The 18,194-nt window shown below is 36.4% G+C and overlaps 1 protein-coding gene across 6 annotated transcripts in view; it reads right to left on the bottom strand.

Annotated features, from left to right (window-relative positions):
- HDAC9 (histone deacetylase 9) overlaps positions 1-18,194 on the bottom strand; it is a 911,202-nt gene that overhangs the window by 587,101 nt on the left and 305,907 nt on the right. The window lies entirely within an intron of this gene.

Raw genomic sequence — 18,194 nt, 5'->3', positions numbered from 1 at the left:
AAGATAGTTTTCATTAAGAATACACAAACTTGAGGGGTAAAGTGGAATGGGACAGAGTACAGAAAAACTTTGAATAGAAAAAATGAATGCAAATCAGGCTAGCAAGTTAAGGTGACATAAGGGTGTCTAGCCAGGTCTAAATTATAGCAGTATCTTTGAATTGGGTGTGATCTCTGCCTGGAATGCTTGCTCTTCCATCAGATCTTTGTGTAAGCCTGTTTCTCATTCAGGTATCCACTTAAATGCCACCTCCTTGGAAAGCTCATCCTTGCCTGATTTAAAGCAGGCTTCCAGGCACTCCTGATTATTTAATTTATTTTAATTTCTCCAAATAAGTATTACTACCTGGTATTTTTTGTTCATTTTATTCACCTCCACTCCAACTCTCCATTAAAATATGAACTCCATCAGAAGAGAAATCTTATCTTTCATTTTTTCACCACTGAAGTCCCCAGGATCCAGTGGAATGTCTGACAGAGATTAGGTATTTTACAAAATCTATGGAGTCAATGCAAAAACAAATGAATGGGTGCTTTCAGAAGAGCTTACTTTGTTTGCAGTATCCATTCTGAGTTTTTATAGTATGAAAAATCTGTATCAAGAAGAAACTTTGGTATCTCTGATATCAGGCTGTAGCTAAAACCATGAAAAAAGCAGAAACTCTTTTTACCGTAGATTATTATGCCAGGACCCATACTTCAAACCCAGAGAGATTTGCTAAGATTTTACTATTCCAGATGACATGAGCATAGAAACTGACATGGTTAGCTCTAGCAATCACAAAAAGTAACACAACAGAAGTCAGTGATTTCTGCAAACAAAATAACTACAGGGAGTACACCTATTCCTGGGCCTGAAATTCTGACTGTCAACAGTCTAGAAAGATAAATAAATCATCCTGGGTCATCAAATAGTGTGCTTGTCCCAAGGGCAAGAAAACCACATTTAGGAAGAGAAGGTTTGTTCCTACCCAGCCTCCCAAACAACTGTGGCAATTTATCTGATCTCAGTCGTTTATGGGTTTTGTGTATCTCATTGAGGTCCACTTCTCTGTTCCAAACATTTCTGTAGAACAGCAGATCTTTTCGTTTTTACAGAACAGGGGCTGGTCTTACGGAGCTTGTGCCCGAGGCTGGAATCTGCAGGTGCAAGCTTCTGAGATTCATGGGCAGCCATCCCCGGAAATCTGCACCCTTCTCCAAGTGCAGGAAACTTTTCACAGTCATGGCGTAGGCTTGTAATTTTTAATGAACCTAGCCAGTGACATATCCTTACAGCTATTTTTATAAAGAAACCAGAACGTTTTTATAAAAATGGAAATATTTTTAGGAGAACTTAGCAAAAGAAAAGATTTATTCTTCAAAAAAAAAAAAAAAAAAAAAAAACCAGGTTCCCAACCCTCTTCAAGGTATAAAAGGCTTATTTTCAATAACAGAGTGTAATTTATCATTAGCAGCATTCTCCTCTGTATAATAATGGGAGCAACAAATGGAACAAGAATAGAGTCATTTGCCCACCTTTGGAGATTCTGAAGTATGTCCAGAGAGGAACATATAGCCACACGTTTGAAAATACTAAAAAGAAAAAGCATCTTCTCATTTGGAGTCAGGGGAGCATGGTCTTCTCCTGACAGAGACATAAGTCTTGTGTATAGCTTTCCCTTAGCTGTGACATCGTGAGCAATTACTTAACTACTTTAAGACTTAATTTCTTTATTTGTAAAATAAGAACAGTGATAACTACTTCACAGAGTTGTGAATTGTGAATGATATATTTCTTAGAACATCAGTAACTGACCCCTGTGTTTACTATTATTATCCTGATTGAAATATTATTATCATTATTAAAACCATCATTGAAAAGCATTTTTCTCACTGGCTGATGACTAGTTTTTTTTTTTTTTTTTTTAAGGTTCTATTTATTTATTCATGAGAGACACAGAGAGAGAGAGGGGCAGAGGGAGAAGCAGGCTCCATTCAGGGAGCCCGATGTGGGACTCGATCCTGCAACTCCAGGATCATGCCCTGGGCCAAAGGCAGGCGCTAAACTGCTGAGCCACCCAGGGATCTCCCTGTTGACTAGTTTTACGTGTCAGCTTGACTGGGCTTAGGGATGTCTAGAGTAGTGGTTAAATATTGTTACTGGGTGTGTCTATGAGGGTATTTCTGGTATAGTTTAGTTTATTAATCCATAGACTCAATAAAGGATGCTCCCTCACCAATACTGATGGGCATTATCCAATCTGTTGAGAAACTGAACAGAACAAAAGGCAGAGGAAAGGTCAATCTGCTGTTTGTAGCTTCAGCTGGGGCATCCATTTTTTCCTGCCTTCAGACATCCTGAATCTCAGGCCTTAAGATTCAGGCCAGAACTTTCACCACTGGCTTCACCATTCTCAATTCCTCAGACTCAGACTGAATTATGCCACCAGCTTTCCTGGTTCTCCAGCTTTCAGACACAGTTCATGGGGCTTTCTACTCACCATAATCAAGTGTACTAATTCCTATAATAAATCAATCTCTCTGTGTACATATATAATATTATACATATATATTAAGTACTCAGTAGTTTTATTTGAAATATAATTTTAGTTTTTATTTTTACAATGCAGTGTGCAGTATGATACCTCAAACTAACATATTGCATATACAGGACACGAGACCCAAGGTTATACACACATTAAGAAACTGGCCATATGTTCACTATAAAGAGAGAAGGAGCAAAGTTAATTCCTATTTTCTAGTCATACAATAAAGAGAAACCATATTGGGAAATAATCAAAATCAGTCATCAGTTTCCAAATAATGTTTGTAAGCAATGTAGAAAAAATTAAGTTGCACAGCTGCTATAGAGTAAAGAAAAGAAGGAATATAAAGATGGCCCAAGCTGGCTGTGCAGACATATCCCACCATCTACAAAAATTCTAAATGAGTTGTATAGGGCAAAATGCACTATCCTCAAATACAAGAATTCCCAAGAAGATAAATAATACTTGATTTCTTGAATAAAGTTTTATGATAATCAATATTTGTAAAAAAAAAAAAAAAAGTAGAGGTAAAGTATTTCAGAATGCCAAACAGTCATTTCCAAACTGTTGGCATACCTAGGATAGTAAAAGAAAAATTTTATGGGGAATCAACATGGATGGACCACTTATATGTACTTTTACCAGATAATGACTTAAAAAAAAATCTTTACTACCCATCTGCTATCATCAAAAATTCAATAAACATGGAATTTTATCACTAAAAATGTAGGAAGGACATGGTCAAAAATAAAGTCTTTTAAATGGAATAAATTTGGTTTTATGAAGAACTCCCTACATTTTTCTATAATCTGGTGAAATCATCCTTAAACATAAGTACTCATCCATGGATATCACTTTGGGAACCACCTACATAATGTTAGATTGCCCACAAAAATTTTATTTCATGAATTTATTGAACAGAATTTTAGATGTTTGTGTGGCTGTAGGTTTGGTTTTTTTTGGGGGGGGAGGGGGGAGGTTGTAAGTTTATATAATTTTGAAGAGAATTTTTTTTTCTGAAAAGAAAAAAAATAATATAAACCTTTATCTAACAGCCAAAATACTAGGATTTATTCTACTGAGTTCTACGCTCTGAGACTGAAACTTCAATATTCAGTTTCAAAGTCTTCTCACTTCAGCTGTTCACTAAGTGTCAACGAACTTCTGTTTTCAACTTATATGGAGTAACAAGAACTGAATTTATCCTTCTGCCCAAACAACTAAAACTCTAAAACAAAACCCAAAACTAAAACAATGGTTTTTAAGATCCTGAACTCAAAGTAACATGGGATACTAATCCTAAAAGGTGGAAGATAAATGAAGTGAGCCCCATAACTGTCCATGTTTGTTGCCTTGAGAGAGTTTCTAGGTGATGGCACAGGGAAGGAAAGCCAAGGAGGAGCCTGACGGTCTATTATATGTGAGGAGACAGATCTGAGATTCCAAGAAGGACAACTAGAGTTTTCAGGACAGAGTACCAGAAGGATCAGGGCTGCACATAGCTAAAACTCTGAAAATTGACAAAGAGTATTCAGCAGAGTAGCAGTCACAGTACCCGCACATATGCGTGAGAAAACTGCTTGAGGCATGGGAAAGAGCCACCTGAAAACCCTAGAGGCAACTGACCAGCACACAGGCTAGGACTAGTGCCTGCTCCCATCACCCAGGCCAGTGTTGTATCAGTACCAAGAATAATCAATCCAAAACTAAATACTAATCTAATCTTGCGAAACAAATCTTAAAAGCAATACCTGTAAGAATAAAACTGTTGACATGTACCTGTACTGTTTCCCAGAACAAAGCAAGATTTTAAAGAATATAAAAATATCTGAGCGCCCGACAGCCCCGACGGCCCAGCACGTCCCGCTCCCAACAAGTTAAAAATCACAGTAACTGGCTTCCAATAAAAAAATTAGAAGGCATTCAAAAAAGCGCAGAGAAATATGACCCATGATGAGAAAACCAACTAAATGAAACTGACACAGCACTGATACAGATGTTAAAATTTGCAGACAGGAGATTAAGACAGTTATTAAAACTGTAACCCATATGTTAAAAAAAGTTAAGCAGAAATATGAAAGATATGAAAAAGAAACTGAACTTATGGAGGTGAAAATTACAATATGTGAGACAAAATATACACTGGATGGGATAAATGGCAGAGTATACAGAGCAGAAGAAAAGATCAGTAAACTCAAAGGCATAGCAATAGAAACCATCCAATACACACAGAAAAAGAATAAAATAATAATATAAGCCCTAATGAGCTATGAAATCATGCTAAGCAGTCTAATGCATGTGTAAGTAGAATTCCAAAAGGAGGCTGGAAGAGGACAGAAAAATATGTGAAAGAAATGATCCTAGTTCATGAAATCTACAGGCCCACAGATCCAAGAAACTCCATGATATCCAAGCACAAAAAGCATGAAGAAAACTAATCTGAAATATATCATAAACAAATTATTCAAAACCAGTGAAAAAGATAATATAATTTACCAATCCAAAGTAGAAAGACATTTAATCTACAGAGTAACCAAGAATGAAAGCAGATATCTCATTGGAAACAATATGAACAAGAATGTGACAACAATTTGCTTAAAATCTGGAAAAAAAAGAGGATACAGAGGTGACATCACTACAGAGTCTATAGACATTACAAAAATACTAAGGCAATATTATGAACAAGCTTTTCAAAAAGTTGGCTGACTTACGGGAAATGGACATATCCCCTGAAACACTAACAACCAAAGTTCACTAGGAAGAAATAATTAATCTACATAATCCTGTATCTATTACAGAAGTAGACTATTTAGTTTAAAACATTCCCACAAGAAAATTCCAGCTGAGATGGCTTTACTTGTGAATTCTTTAAAAAATTTAAAGAAAACTTAATATCAAGCCTAACAACTCCTCCAAAAAACTGAAGAGGTACTAATACTATCCAACTCCTTCTATGAGGCCAGCATTACCTTCATACTAAAACTTGAATAGGATACTACAAGAAAGGATATAGATTAACATCCCTCATGAACATAAATGCAAAAATGATACATAAAATTTTAGCAAATTGAATTAAACAATTTATAAAAGGAATAATAATACATCATAATAAGGTAGGGTTTATCCCAAAAATGCATGAATGATTTAACATTTGAAAATCAATCAATATAATTCCCCATATAAACAAACTAAAATTTTTAAAAGCTTTTATTTATTTGAGAGAGAGAGAGTACAAGAGGGAGTGACCATAAGCAAGGGGGAAAGGCAGAGGGAGAGGGAGAGGCAGACCTCATCCTGAGTAGGGAGCCCAATTGTGGGCTCAATTCCAGGATCCTGAGATCCTGACCTGAGCTGAAGACAGATGCTTATTCAACTGAGCCACCCAGGCACACCAACAAACTACGTTTAAAAAAAATTTTTTTTAAAGATTTTGTTTACTTATTCATGAGAGACACACACACACACAGAGAAAGAGAGAAAGAGAGAGAGAGGCAGAGACACAGGCAGAGGGAGAAGCAGGTTCCCTGCAGGGAGCCTGATGTGGGACTCAATCACGGGACCCCAGGATCACAACCGGGGCTGAAGGCAGACACTTAACCGCTGAGCCACCCAGGTGTCCCAAAAAACTACATTTTAAAACTCTAATAATACATTAAAGATACAACAATAGTATTTCCATACTAAGAATTCACAAAATGTGTACAGATATTTTGAGTTACTTCAGGTTCAAAACTTTTTTTTTTAAGATTTTATTTATTTGACAGAGAGAAAGAGAGCACGTGCATGCAAGTAGGCAGAGGGGCAGGCAGAGGGAGAAGGAGAACCAGGCTCCCCACTGAGCAGAGAGCCAGATACAGGGTCCATTCCAAGATCCTGGGATCCTGACCTGAGCAGAAGGCTGACACTCTACCAATTTAGCCACCGAGGTGTCCTCAGGATCAAAACTTTTAAATTATCTCCGAAAGAAATACATTTGCAAAACTTTGAGTAGATACAATTTCTAGAAAAATCTGATACTGATACTGTATAAGTTCCTCAAACACTGCTTCTAGGCATTTCCGAATACAGAAGAGAGGAAGGAAAAGAGGGAGGGAAGGGAAGAAGGAGAAAGGGGAAGCAAGGAAGAAAAGGAAGGAAGGAAGGAAGGAAGGAAGGAAGGAAGGAAGGAAGGAAGGAAGGAAGGAAGGAAGGAAGGAAGGAAGGATTCAAAATAAGAAAAACCTTGAATCAGCATTCTTTTAGGAGATTAAATTTTCCCTCTAATTATTCTGAGAATGAAACAAACCTAAAAGATAAACAATGTTAAAGAGTGTGTCTTTGTATAAAAACCCAAAGAGCCTCACTGATCATTTTATCTGTCAGCATTAAACTCCTCACTGTGACTGCTACTGTGCCAAAGTGTGAAGACAGTAGAGACTGAGCAGTGGTTCCTGAAGGAGGCATTGAAGCAGGTGAAGCAGAAGCAGGTACAGTCGAGAGGTCCTGGCAGTGGTTAGTTATTAGCCATTCTGGAAATATTTCAATATTTTAACAGTTGGTTCAATTGCACCACTGTGAACTGGCTGAAATATTAGCCCTGTGTACGTTCTAATTTAGACCGAAAAACATATACACATTAAAAAGTTGAGAACTTTCCATCAGCATCACCTTCTAATCTATACGAAATAACTCCATTAGAAAGTCAGGAAAAGCTGTGTGCCAGGACACAGGACATCAGAGCTCTTGCCCAGCTTGGACCAATTAGCAGCTGTGTAAACTTTGTCAAGCTACTTAATGCCTCTGAGCATCAGTTTTCTCATCTATAAAATTAGGAGAAAGAGAAGAACAAAGAGAAGAAAGATTGGGAACTACAAAGTGAGGAGAAAGGAAAGAGGTGGACAGTTTACAGATTGAAGGCAAGAAGCAAGAGGAAGGGCTTGGAACATATGGAACTGTGATGAAAGCTGAAGGGACTCAAAAAAGATTATTCTCTAAAATAAAGATGGAGAGAGCAAGAAGTTGAGATAAAAAATATCAACATCAACCATCCTCCATTCCCCTATTAAATAATAAATTCAAGCTGGGTAGTCCACAAAAATAACAAGTACCCTTCTCTTCTTCCTCTTTCTTTTTTTGAATATAGTTTATTTCACTTAGCATTATTTTTTTCAAGATTCATCCATGTTGTACCATGTATTAGAACTCCATTCCTTTTTATGGCTGAATAAGATTTGATCATATGTATATACCACATTTTGTTTATCCATTTATTTTTCTTAAAATTCTCTTAAATGTTAGATAAAACTAACATTTAGCATTATATTAGTTTCAAGTCTACAATATAATGATTCAATATTTTTTATGTATTGTGAAATGATCACCAGAGTCTAGTTAATGTCCATTCCACACAGTTACAAATTTTGTGATGTAGCCTTTTGCTTTCATTTAAGTTATATTTTTTCTTAATTTTTTCTAAGAAATATATGTATTCACTATAACAATGTTTTCTCTATATGAGTCAACATCAATGTTTTTAATACATTGCTCACATATTTAGTCTCCTCATTAAAAGGCTAGACCATCTAACTTAGAAAATCAAGATGTAAGATCACCTCTTTACTTGTAATTTATTTCTTTCACATATCTAAAGATATTTTAGGTAACTTATACAATCCATTTTTGGCCAAGGCAAAAAAAATCAAGCATGATGATGGAAGAGACATACTTATCTCCCACTGTTTCATAAGAATAAGTACAAAAGTCCCTTTGTTGTTGTTGGTCCTTTAATGGACATTCTACTCAATCCTAAATTTAAGAATTTACCCTGTGAATCTTACAAAAGTGGTATTATACAATATAATGCCCATATCTTCGCTACATCTTTACAGGAGTACAATGAAAGTACTTTTTTTTTAACAAATGAAAGAAGTAATGAAAGTTCCATTTACTTAAATATTTTTCAAGTTTTTGTTTCAATACATTTAAAAAGTAAATGTTAAATAACCACATTTTAAAATGCTTAAGTATTTTAATATCTTAGCAGCATTCTAGTTACGGTACCTCAGTCTTAAAACATCATTTATTTACTCCTAATTTCTTCCCTCTGGCCTTCTAATTTCCTTCGAAATGAAGTTTCTCATGTGTGGTCTTAGTCTAAAGTGAATTTATTGGCAGTTTCATTTAAATATTATCACAACAGGCTTATACAATAGTCAAGGCAAAACACAGAATATTAAACTACCCTCAGCTTAACACTGACACAGCATCTTCCACAGAGTTCATCATTATTATCTAATAACACAAATACTAAATATCTTGAGTTTTAGGCTGCATAAACATCAGCCTCAGTTCTACACTGAGATAGGAAATATTTTACTCAACTTAGGTGTCTAAGTAGACAGAACATTGACTCTCTAAGCCTATTCATCATACCCTTTGTTATTATCTATTCCTCTAAGTATCCATTTCTTTCAGAGATTTTGCTCAGCAAGTAAATTTTCTAACATAAGAATTAACATGGTTTTATAAACAATGTTTTATAAACAAAGATACATGAAATAGCCAATGGAGCTCGTAATATATATGAGAGAGCTTATCATAGTCTGTTAATGTGGCAGTAAAGAATGAAAAAGCTCAACAGGTTAAGTCTTATGTAGCCCTAACTGGAGTCAAGCTATTAACGTTAGGACCTTTAAATATTAATAATAACACACAATTTTAAGTTGGTGCACTCTTAGGAATCCAGAGATGGACTCTCCAGGTTGCAACTGTTACTTTTAAGAATCCTGTTCTTTTTCTTATAGGTTTTTAATTAAACCTAGAGACCCACTGGTATATTATAGTTATCAGAACTTTTTCCTCAAATTAAATTTGCTATGTCTGCAATTCCTCCCTGCTCTACCTTCCTTTTGTGATCTCACTGCATGAAATACCAATTCATAGTAGAAATATTTATAGGAAATTATACACTATTATTTTGTATGTTCTTCAAATTATGGTGACACCGTCCCTATTGAGTTAACAGTTAAAACTAATAAATGCTTTCAAAAAATACAGTAATAAAAATATATTACTGACTCAGAATTTTTATAGTTTAAGTCAAATCACATTTTTAATTAGTTAATCTGAAGATGACTTTAGTTTACAAACTTGAAGTGACATTGTTATAATGCGGTTTAAACTCTTTTAGATTACATGAGTTCCTAAATTTTTCAAATCAGTACTCTCTTAAATACAGATAAAGAAAAAGAAATGATCCATTTCATTATACTATTGTTTTAAACTCTCAAGTTTTCACTAGATAGAGTCTTCATTTTTTTAGACTGTCATTTCTTCTAATACGTATATAACTTCTTTGTAACAGTTGAATTACGAAAACATGGCGCTGTATGTCCCTATTGCATGTGGCATATGGTTTCTATTTTGAGTAACCTTTGCTTTGTTTTCTGCCTTATAGTAAAGAGCTCAAGGTTTGGACCAAGTCATACATGGGTATGAGGCTCTTAGTGATGCAAGGCCCAGCAAGTTACTTCATCCATTTGAACTTCAGGGCCCTCATCCAACAGGAAGAAAGTCATTTCTCCACCGCAGGGTTCCAGAAAACCAAGTGATCAAACTAAACCATTCTGAGGCACATAGCACAAAGCCCACCAATGAAGCTACAAACCATCACTACCATTATCCATTATAGTCCTGTAGACTATAGAAGACTTCCTTTGCTGAAACCCTTGCCTCAACTGGTACACTCTAGTATACCTCTGACTCGTACATTCCACCTGTATTTTATTTATGATTATATATATATATGACATATCCCTATTATTTATTTTTAGATAAATGTTTCTCCTAGACAGGCACCTAATAAAAGGCCAAATACTGAAAGTAAGTAAGTTCCAATAACTCCTGTAGGATGATTTGGATCTTTTCTGAAGGTGAGGTACCCACCAGCACTCTGTGGATACACCAAATACCCTAAAGCTGGAACTCTGACTTATTAACTTATTAGCACTTAACCAAACATTGACAGACAAGCCTATGCTGCAAACTGCTTCTTGCTGAGCAGCTTAGCGCCTTTTATTCCTGGCAAGAAATAGATTTCCAAAATCAGGCTTTGATTCTCAAATACTTCCTTGACTGAATTCTAATTCTCTAGAGCTACTCCTCTCTTTTTTACTTTCTTAACATCTTTCCTACAAAATGGAGTTTGCTTCCCTTACTAAAACAGTGCACTTTTGGTAAGGCTTACATTTACCACATTTTTAAATAGACTATTTACACTTGATAAGAATATCATTTGGAGTACTCTTTCAATTAAAAAAATTTCAGAGAGAAGCTATCCATGCCTATTCCCACCCTCTTGCATTTCATCAGGTCCAAAGAAACTATAATTTTTCTTTCCTGAAGAAAATATGCAGAAATAAATATAAAAGAGGGTAAGGTGAAGAGAACAAATATTTATGAGCTATAATTCCTTTCAACTTTATTGTGTATCTGTTGCTCTTTTGTCACACATTTGAAAATGAGATCTTAAAAACTAAACTATTTTTAAAAGCCACAAAATTCTTTAGTCATCATAAAAATATAGTTTAACAGTGTTGTGTGTGTGTGTGTGTGTGTGTGTGTGTGTATAATTAGAAAGAATGCTTCAGAAAGCATTCTCTTTCCAAAGTACTATAGGTTCTTGGCACACAGGGTTTTGAAGAAAGGTTCTTATGACTGATGTCAGAACTAAAAGCCCTAACAGGATTGTCCATCCAGTACAATTTTCTTTCTTCATTGTTAGCAGTGATGCATGTCCCATTGGTTTTTAAAGAAATATGCTTGAAGAAAGTTTCTGTTTTTCTTTCTCAGCAACAAACGGATGTAGTACCTTCACCTTAAAACATTATACATATACTAATAGAGTGAAAACACTAAATTATAATCCAGTAATTCAAAAGAGCTGTTTTTGGATCATGATTTAAGACTGAAAGAAACAAACAGAAATTCTCCCAAAAAATAAGTAAAGAAAAATGTTGTTGATTTAATGAAACAGGATGGAAAGAAAACAAATATTTGCTATATTTCATTTTCCCACCTTTTCTTAATTAAAACTAATTGATTTCATCATGTTTCTGTGTTAAAATAAACTATAACACTAATTATAGAAAGCTACTTAAAAGATTTGGGGGAAAATGATTAAGGGAGCCAATATTTGAGGGTCCCTCCTTCTTCCAAAACCACATAGAAAATATAAAAATACATAGCTTCCCCAAAACTACAATCCTATCACTTTTCCCACAGTTTAGTTTATTGTGTGGAATCATATCCCTAACCACAGTATCTGTCTTTATATTTCCTGATAAAAAAGTAGACTCAAGAAAATAAATATGCTAATATTTAAATATAACACAAATGTAATTAAGCAAACACTGTCTTCTAAGGGGAAAGATGAAAACATCAGATTTACAACATTTCATGTGGTAGAAATAATTGTTGCAACAAGAGCAGTTTCTGAGGGTTGAGAGGTGAATGTAGACGGTGTCACTAAGCTTTCAGTTAAGTCTCAAAGAGGTACCACTGTGGCTAATTATTTTCTTCTATGCTTCTGTCTATAAGCATTACACTTTTCACTTTTCTATGAAAAAGACCCATAGTTAATGAGAACCATAAAGATTCCTTAATCAGCTTATATTGTGAAAGAGTATTAAAGTCTCCACTTTCACAACAGGCACATGAAATATACACTTTTATGATATATTACTAGCACAGGAACTTACATCTCTCTCCCCTTGAACCACCTGCAAATTTTAATAGTCATGTATCGCCAGGGTACCAGAAACTCATAAAAGTTTAACCTGCTAATTAACAAGTAGGTAAAGTTCCAGCCCTATACTATAATTCGTTTGCTTCCAAGGCATAGTCAGCAAAACCTAGAAAATATTCCCTTGATTTTTTTTTCCAAGGCAGCTATATTTCAGGCATGATTCCTTACCCAGGTCACAAGAAGTAAAAGCACACAAATATATATATATCAAAAATCATGTCTTTATGGAGGGCATAAAGTTAGTGAAAATATGGAGTTCTAAAAATGGATTTAATTCTCTTCAAAAAAAATCGCTACCTGAAGCATTTTATTTGGACTCGGTCACTGTGGTTCCAAATTCAATCTGTTCCTTTCCTAGTGTGGCTGCACTATTGGTAAGTCTGTGTTGTTTGTTTCGTTCCCATTACCGAGAGGCTGCATTAGAAATTATCATACGCTTACTGGGACTATTTGTTCTTAGGTGAATATCTAAACCATGATCTCAAATGTGGAGCCCACAAAATACAGCAATTTAAAGAGAGCATTGCAAGAAAGAAAAAGTCTCCCAATTCTTTCCTGTAACAATGGTGATGGCTACTAACGACATTCCGATAAGATGACTTCAGGCTATGTAAGTTTCATAAACGGCCCATTAGTGTCAAGCCCTTGGTCTCAGTCCCAGCACAGCTAGCCATACTAGGAATTACTACCATATTAAGAAATTGGTTATTTTTCTGAACTTACAATACCAGGCAGAGCTATTTTCTTTTTCTAGTGTTTTATTTATGTGAACTGGCTTCCTTAGGGGGTAATTAAAAGATTTATGCCAGAAAGCTAGTGGAGGTACTATATGATGTCTGACTTTTCTGTACTGAGAGAATATCTACATACATAAAGGCCAACAGACAGACACAAGTTAGGATGTGGTTCATTCATTCATTCTTATTTCATTGTGTGCCTTCCATAACCTAAGAACAAGGTACTGTAAGTACAGGGATTAAAAACAACACATTCCTTCCCTCATGGATCTGATCATCTAATGAGCACAAATCATTAGGCTGGTTCTTCAACATCTGCTGATTTTAACAGAATTCCTTCCTTCCTAGCAAATTCACAGATTAAGAATAATCATAACAATAACTGGCATATGTTGAGTACAAATTTGTACCAAGCAGAATGGAAAGCCTTCTATGTATCATCTCAATTAACCCTCCCAATAATTCCACAATGCAAATATTATGTAAGTTCAATGCTGAATAACTTGACCATTAACACACAATTGAATATGACCAGAGGTAGCCTGGATGGCTCAGCAGTTTAGTACAGTCTTTAGCCCAGGGCATGATCCTGGACACCCAGGATCGAGTCTCACGTCGGGCCCCTGCATGGAGCCTGCTTCTCCCTCTGCCCCCACCTCTGTTTCTCATGAATAAATAAATAAAATATATTTTTTTAAAAAAAAGAATATGACCAGAATGCAAATCTACTTCTGGTAGATTCCAAAGTATTGGTCCAAAGCATTTGTGCTTATTACTTCATTATCTCTACCTGAAAAATGATTTAGGATCCAATCTTAAAGGATTTCAATCTACCCCAATAATCGAATTTTCTTATATATCTAGACAAAAGAAAACATAATCAGATTTCCTTCAACAACTGAGGATAGCAGCACTACTTTCCTTTACCACCTCCAGAGCACAGTCCTACTAACCAACGTCTAAAAACCATTTTGCCAGCTTTACTACTATTCTACGAAACCAAGGCATCCCTGGTGCTCTAACAGTCAACTCATAAATGCTTCATAGAATTTTAAGAATTTGAACCATATGTAATTTACTAAGTGCCTAGCCATATTGTGCTGGTAAGGACTGTGAGAGCCATGAGACTGTTTTTTTTTTTTAGAGATTTTCCTCCCTGAACTGACCAGTCATGAAAGGATGGATATGCACTTGGAATCCCCTGTTTCTATTGCCTGTTCACTCATTTTCAGATTCTTGTTTGCCTAAATAGTTGCCATTCCAATTTGAGGTTGTTACAGCAGCTTGAGACCTCAGAATGGAATCAACAGAGAAGCCAAATTTAAATGTACAACATTCTTTGTCCCTGGTAAACAAAGGATACCCACTACAGGGGACATTCAAGGGTTCAAGGAACACTTTCCTTTGGCAAAGAAGTGATTCTTGGGTCACAAAAAGAGATAATCAAATAGAACCCAGAGGTTATTCTAGAAACAGAGCAAAGAACTCAACATATAGGTAAAAAAAAACATAGATTGGGAAAGTGGTCCTCTATAGTTATTTGATTAACATACGTCTTGCCCTTGAAAGCAAGAGCTTTAAAGGTTAAGAACTATTTCTGTCTTGCTTACCATTGCTATACCAGCTCAGAGCCTGGGAAATAGTAGGTACACGATAAATGTTTACAATGGAGGCCAACTCACCTACAGTTCACTGACTGACATTTCTTCATTTATTCATTTACATTTGTTTACTCAATTCATTTTGGCACACAATTCTAACAAACATACATGGAATAATTACCAAAATCAGGCACTCTGTTAGACTCTGGGGCTACAAAGGCTACAACCAAATATATAGCAGGCCCTGCCTTCAAAAATCACACGGTCTAGAGAAAAAACACAGGAAAGTAATGAGCGTCATAAAGTGCTTATTATATGACAGAAAGAAATGTGGAATCACATAGAAACTGATTAAAAATAGCTGTTTTGCCTCACACCAATAAATTATTAGTGATCAAGTCATGAGACTTCTATGCCACTCTATAGTAGTGATGATTTTACCATAAGTGTGACTGGATTTCTTTATAGTATCTTCTTCACGTTTCTATTTGAAATAAAATGGCAAATTAGCAATCTCTTACTATGTAAGGATATACCTCACTGTATTTATATACACTTCACTGGGAAGTTTAAGTCTGTATGCACAGTCAATATAATTCCCTACTCCAAATTTGTAAATAAAGAAATTTTGTATCCAGCTCGCAAAACATGCAATCAGATGTACAATAAGAAATGAAATGTAAACATATTTCCCTAGCCACTAATTTGCTATCAAGCAAGGGACTTTAAGGACCTAGCCGGCTCTGACTCACAGCTATGCGATTCTATGATTGTGTTTGCTTAAGCCACAAGCCAGTGTTTTATATAATCACTCTGTTTAGAACATCATATTTCCCGTGGATTTTTTTTAGACTTGCTATGCCACCCAAAATTTTCTCTCTGAAGGTTCATACAATGTATATGGTGTGTTATTGACTTTTCTCTTGGAAGAGGCACCCAGCCAATGAAGAAGGGCATGAAAGCCACCATTCAGTCAGCTGTCTTAGGTGCCGTTAACACTACAAAATTCATTCCAACCTCAGCAATCCTAAATATTAACCAGTCCCCCACCTCCAGATTCATTATCCACATTGTCATAAGAATGAGTTCTTTCAACCAACAATCTTATCACACTTCTCACATATCTGAAGCTTTCTGATGATATTTCATCACAAAAAGGATAAAATTCAAGCTCCTCATCTTAGCAAACAAAAGCTTCCATAAACTGGCCCCTGTCTCCTACCCTGGCCCACCCCTTACCTCACCCAATCATGCATTAAGATACTTAAGTTATTTACCGAAGAGACTGTCAGGAGGGGAATGAGACAAGGAAACAAATAAGTGTCACAAAGGATTATATGAAAAAAGTCTGATGGAAGGTGAAAGAGGAAACAACAGATTGAGAAAATCAAGAAAGACTTCTTAAACATAAGTTTTATTTTAATTGGGTCTCTCAGAATGGGTAAAATCTGGATAGGAGAAAATGGGAAGAGGATCAGAGGAACACCTGTATAAATAAACCCCAGAAGTAGGTAAGGACATATTGTGAGCTAGGAGTAGTAATCCTGGCCGAGAGAAGTGCAAGAAACTGAAGAGTGTGGAATGAAAATGACAAGGAGGATAGGATAGGGCTCAACGCATGGGGTTCTTTGAAGTCCCGTGCATTTAATGAGTTTAGTCTAGAAATGCACATAAGGCAGATTTTCAAGAACAGCTTTGACAAGAGGAAAGAGTATTCTTTGTTGCTGATATAACGCTGATGGGGCATTAGTGATTTCCCAGTATAGTTACCCCCCATTCCAGCTCCATCACTTTAAATATAGCTAAATGGGTGGCACAAAGTATTATGAGGCAAAGCACAGAGATCGCAGGTTAGAGAAGGTCAAGAAGGGTTGGGTCATGCCAACCTCCAGCACTTCTTCCCAACTCTTCTCCCCAACTACCAAGTGTGGTAAACATCTGTAGAATCTTGTGAAGCAATCACACTCAGTAGATGTGTCAAGATTAAGGAGGAGCTGTCCTTCTTTGAGTACAAATCTCTTTCACAGCACCCTGGAGGAGACCATCAGATCATTTTATTTGGGTCTGTTAGCCTATAAATTCATTAGCCTGTAAATTCATATCTGCGTCATACTTTAAACAAATGTACGATGTTTCATAAAGATTCCAACTCTTAGTAGTGTTCAAATAGCAAATATTTCACATGCCACAAGCAGAAGGGACTAAAAGTAACGAAAGCTGGGTGAAATGTAAGATTTATTTCCTCCAAAACAGCCACAAAATGATTAAGTTTAGATTTAAGAGTTTCCCATCATTTTCATACCACAACTGAAGTTTCCCAGCCTAGTTTACACAAATTGGACTGCTGTGTTTATTTAACATCTGATAGCTTAACCTAAACACTCAGACCTTGCTCCATTAGGAAAAGAAAACCTAAGAGGAAAGTTACTTTTGCAAAATGCAGACTTGATTTACATGACACAATCTCCAGTTCTTGAAGATCAGTGGAGGCCGTTCTCCCTTTCCTGGGCCTGGCAGCTAACTGGCTTTATCACAGCTGAGCTCCTCTGCTTCATCCATCCAACGGAGCCCTGATTCAGCTCTGTCCTCTTCTACTTGAGTCACATAATTCCACATATCAATCAAAGCAGGGCTCTCCATTTTTCTGTCTCATTGGTCAGCACCCTCTCCCATTCCAAAACTGTCTGCTAACCTCTTGCCTACTCTTCTTTGGCTCCCGTCTACACCTCTTGGACACCCTTTCAGTGAATGTCCACACGTCCAAGGTCATCCGATGTGAGGGAACATTGCCAATCTTGGGGCTCCCAGAATAATACACTCGTCTGAGTCCACACCCATCCTTTATAAATCTGTCTGCCCAGATTAGTAGTAGGATGTGTCTTTCTTCTGTCAATCACTACCCCAACCAATTCTATAGCAGTGGATTGGCAATAGCAGTGTATTGGCAACTTTTTAGGTTTCTAACCTGATGATCCAAAATATCTCACAATTACACACCACACGCTTTTACTTTTGGGTGGTTGTTGTTAAATTGAGTTTTAAAAAGGGAAATTGGTTCTCTGGCTACTTCTGTCAAAAGACTTATAATTGTTTTTGCCTTTTTAGCTTCATCGAAGGCATGGCTCCCAAGTAGCACATTCTTCCTTCTACCTAATGTAATATCTGAGTATCCATATCAGCCATTGAAATAAAAATAATCAAATCCCATAACCTCTCCAAATCTCTACAGTTTTTGATTCTCCCTTTGGACTCTGAGGGTCCCTGGGTGTCTTCAAACAACGGTGGTAAAAAGTGGATCTGTACCACCACCACCACCACCACCATCACCAAGCAACATTGCTGTTATGCACCTTGAATTTCCCCAGCCAGAAGAAGTAGAGACAGGAATAGGACTTCAAGCCTATTGGGATCAGTGCTGCCTGATACAAGTGCCTGGCCCTGTTGGGCAGCCCTGCTCCCTCCCAACTGCTTTCCCAGAAGGTGGCCTGTGAATATCCTGGAGATATAGAAAGGGTCTGGTATTCCTTGCTGCCACACTCTGCATG

Source organism: Canis lupus, chromosome 14, assembly GCF_011100685.1.
Source record: "Canis lupus familiaris isolate Mischka breed German Shepherd chromosome 14, alternate assembly UU_Cfam_GSD_1.0, whole genome shotgun sequence".
NCBI lineage: Eukaryota > Metazoa > Chordata > Mammalia > Carnivora > Canidae > Canis > Canis lupus.
This window is presented reverse-complemented; position numbering and strand designations above follow the sequence as displayed.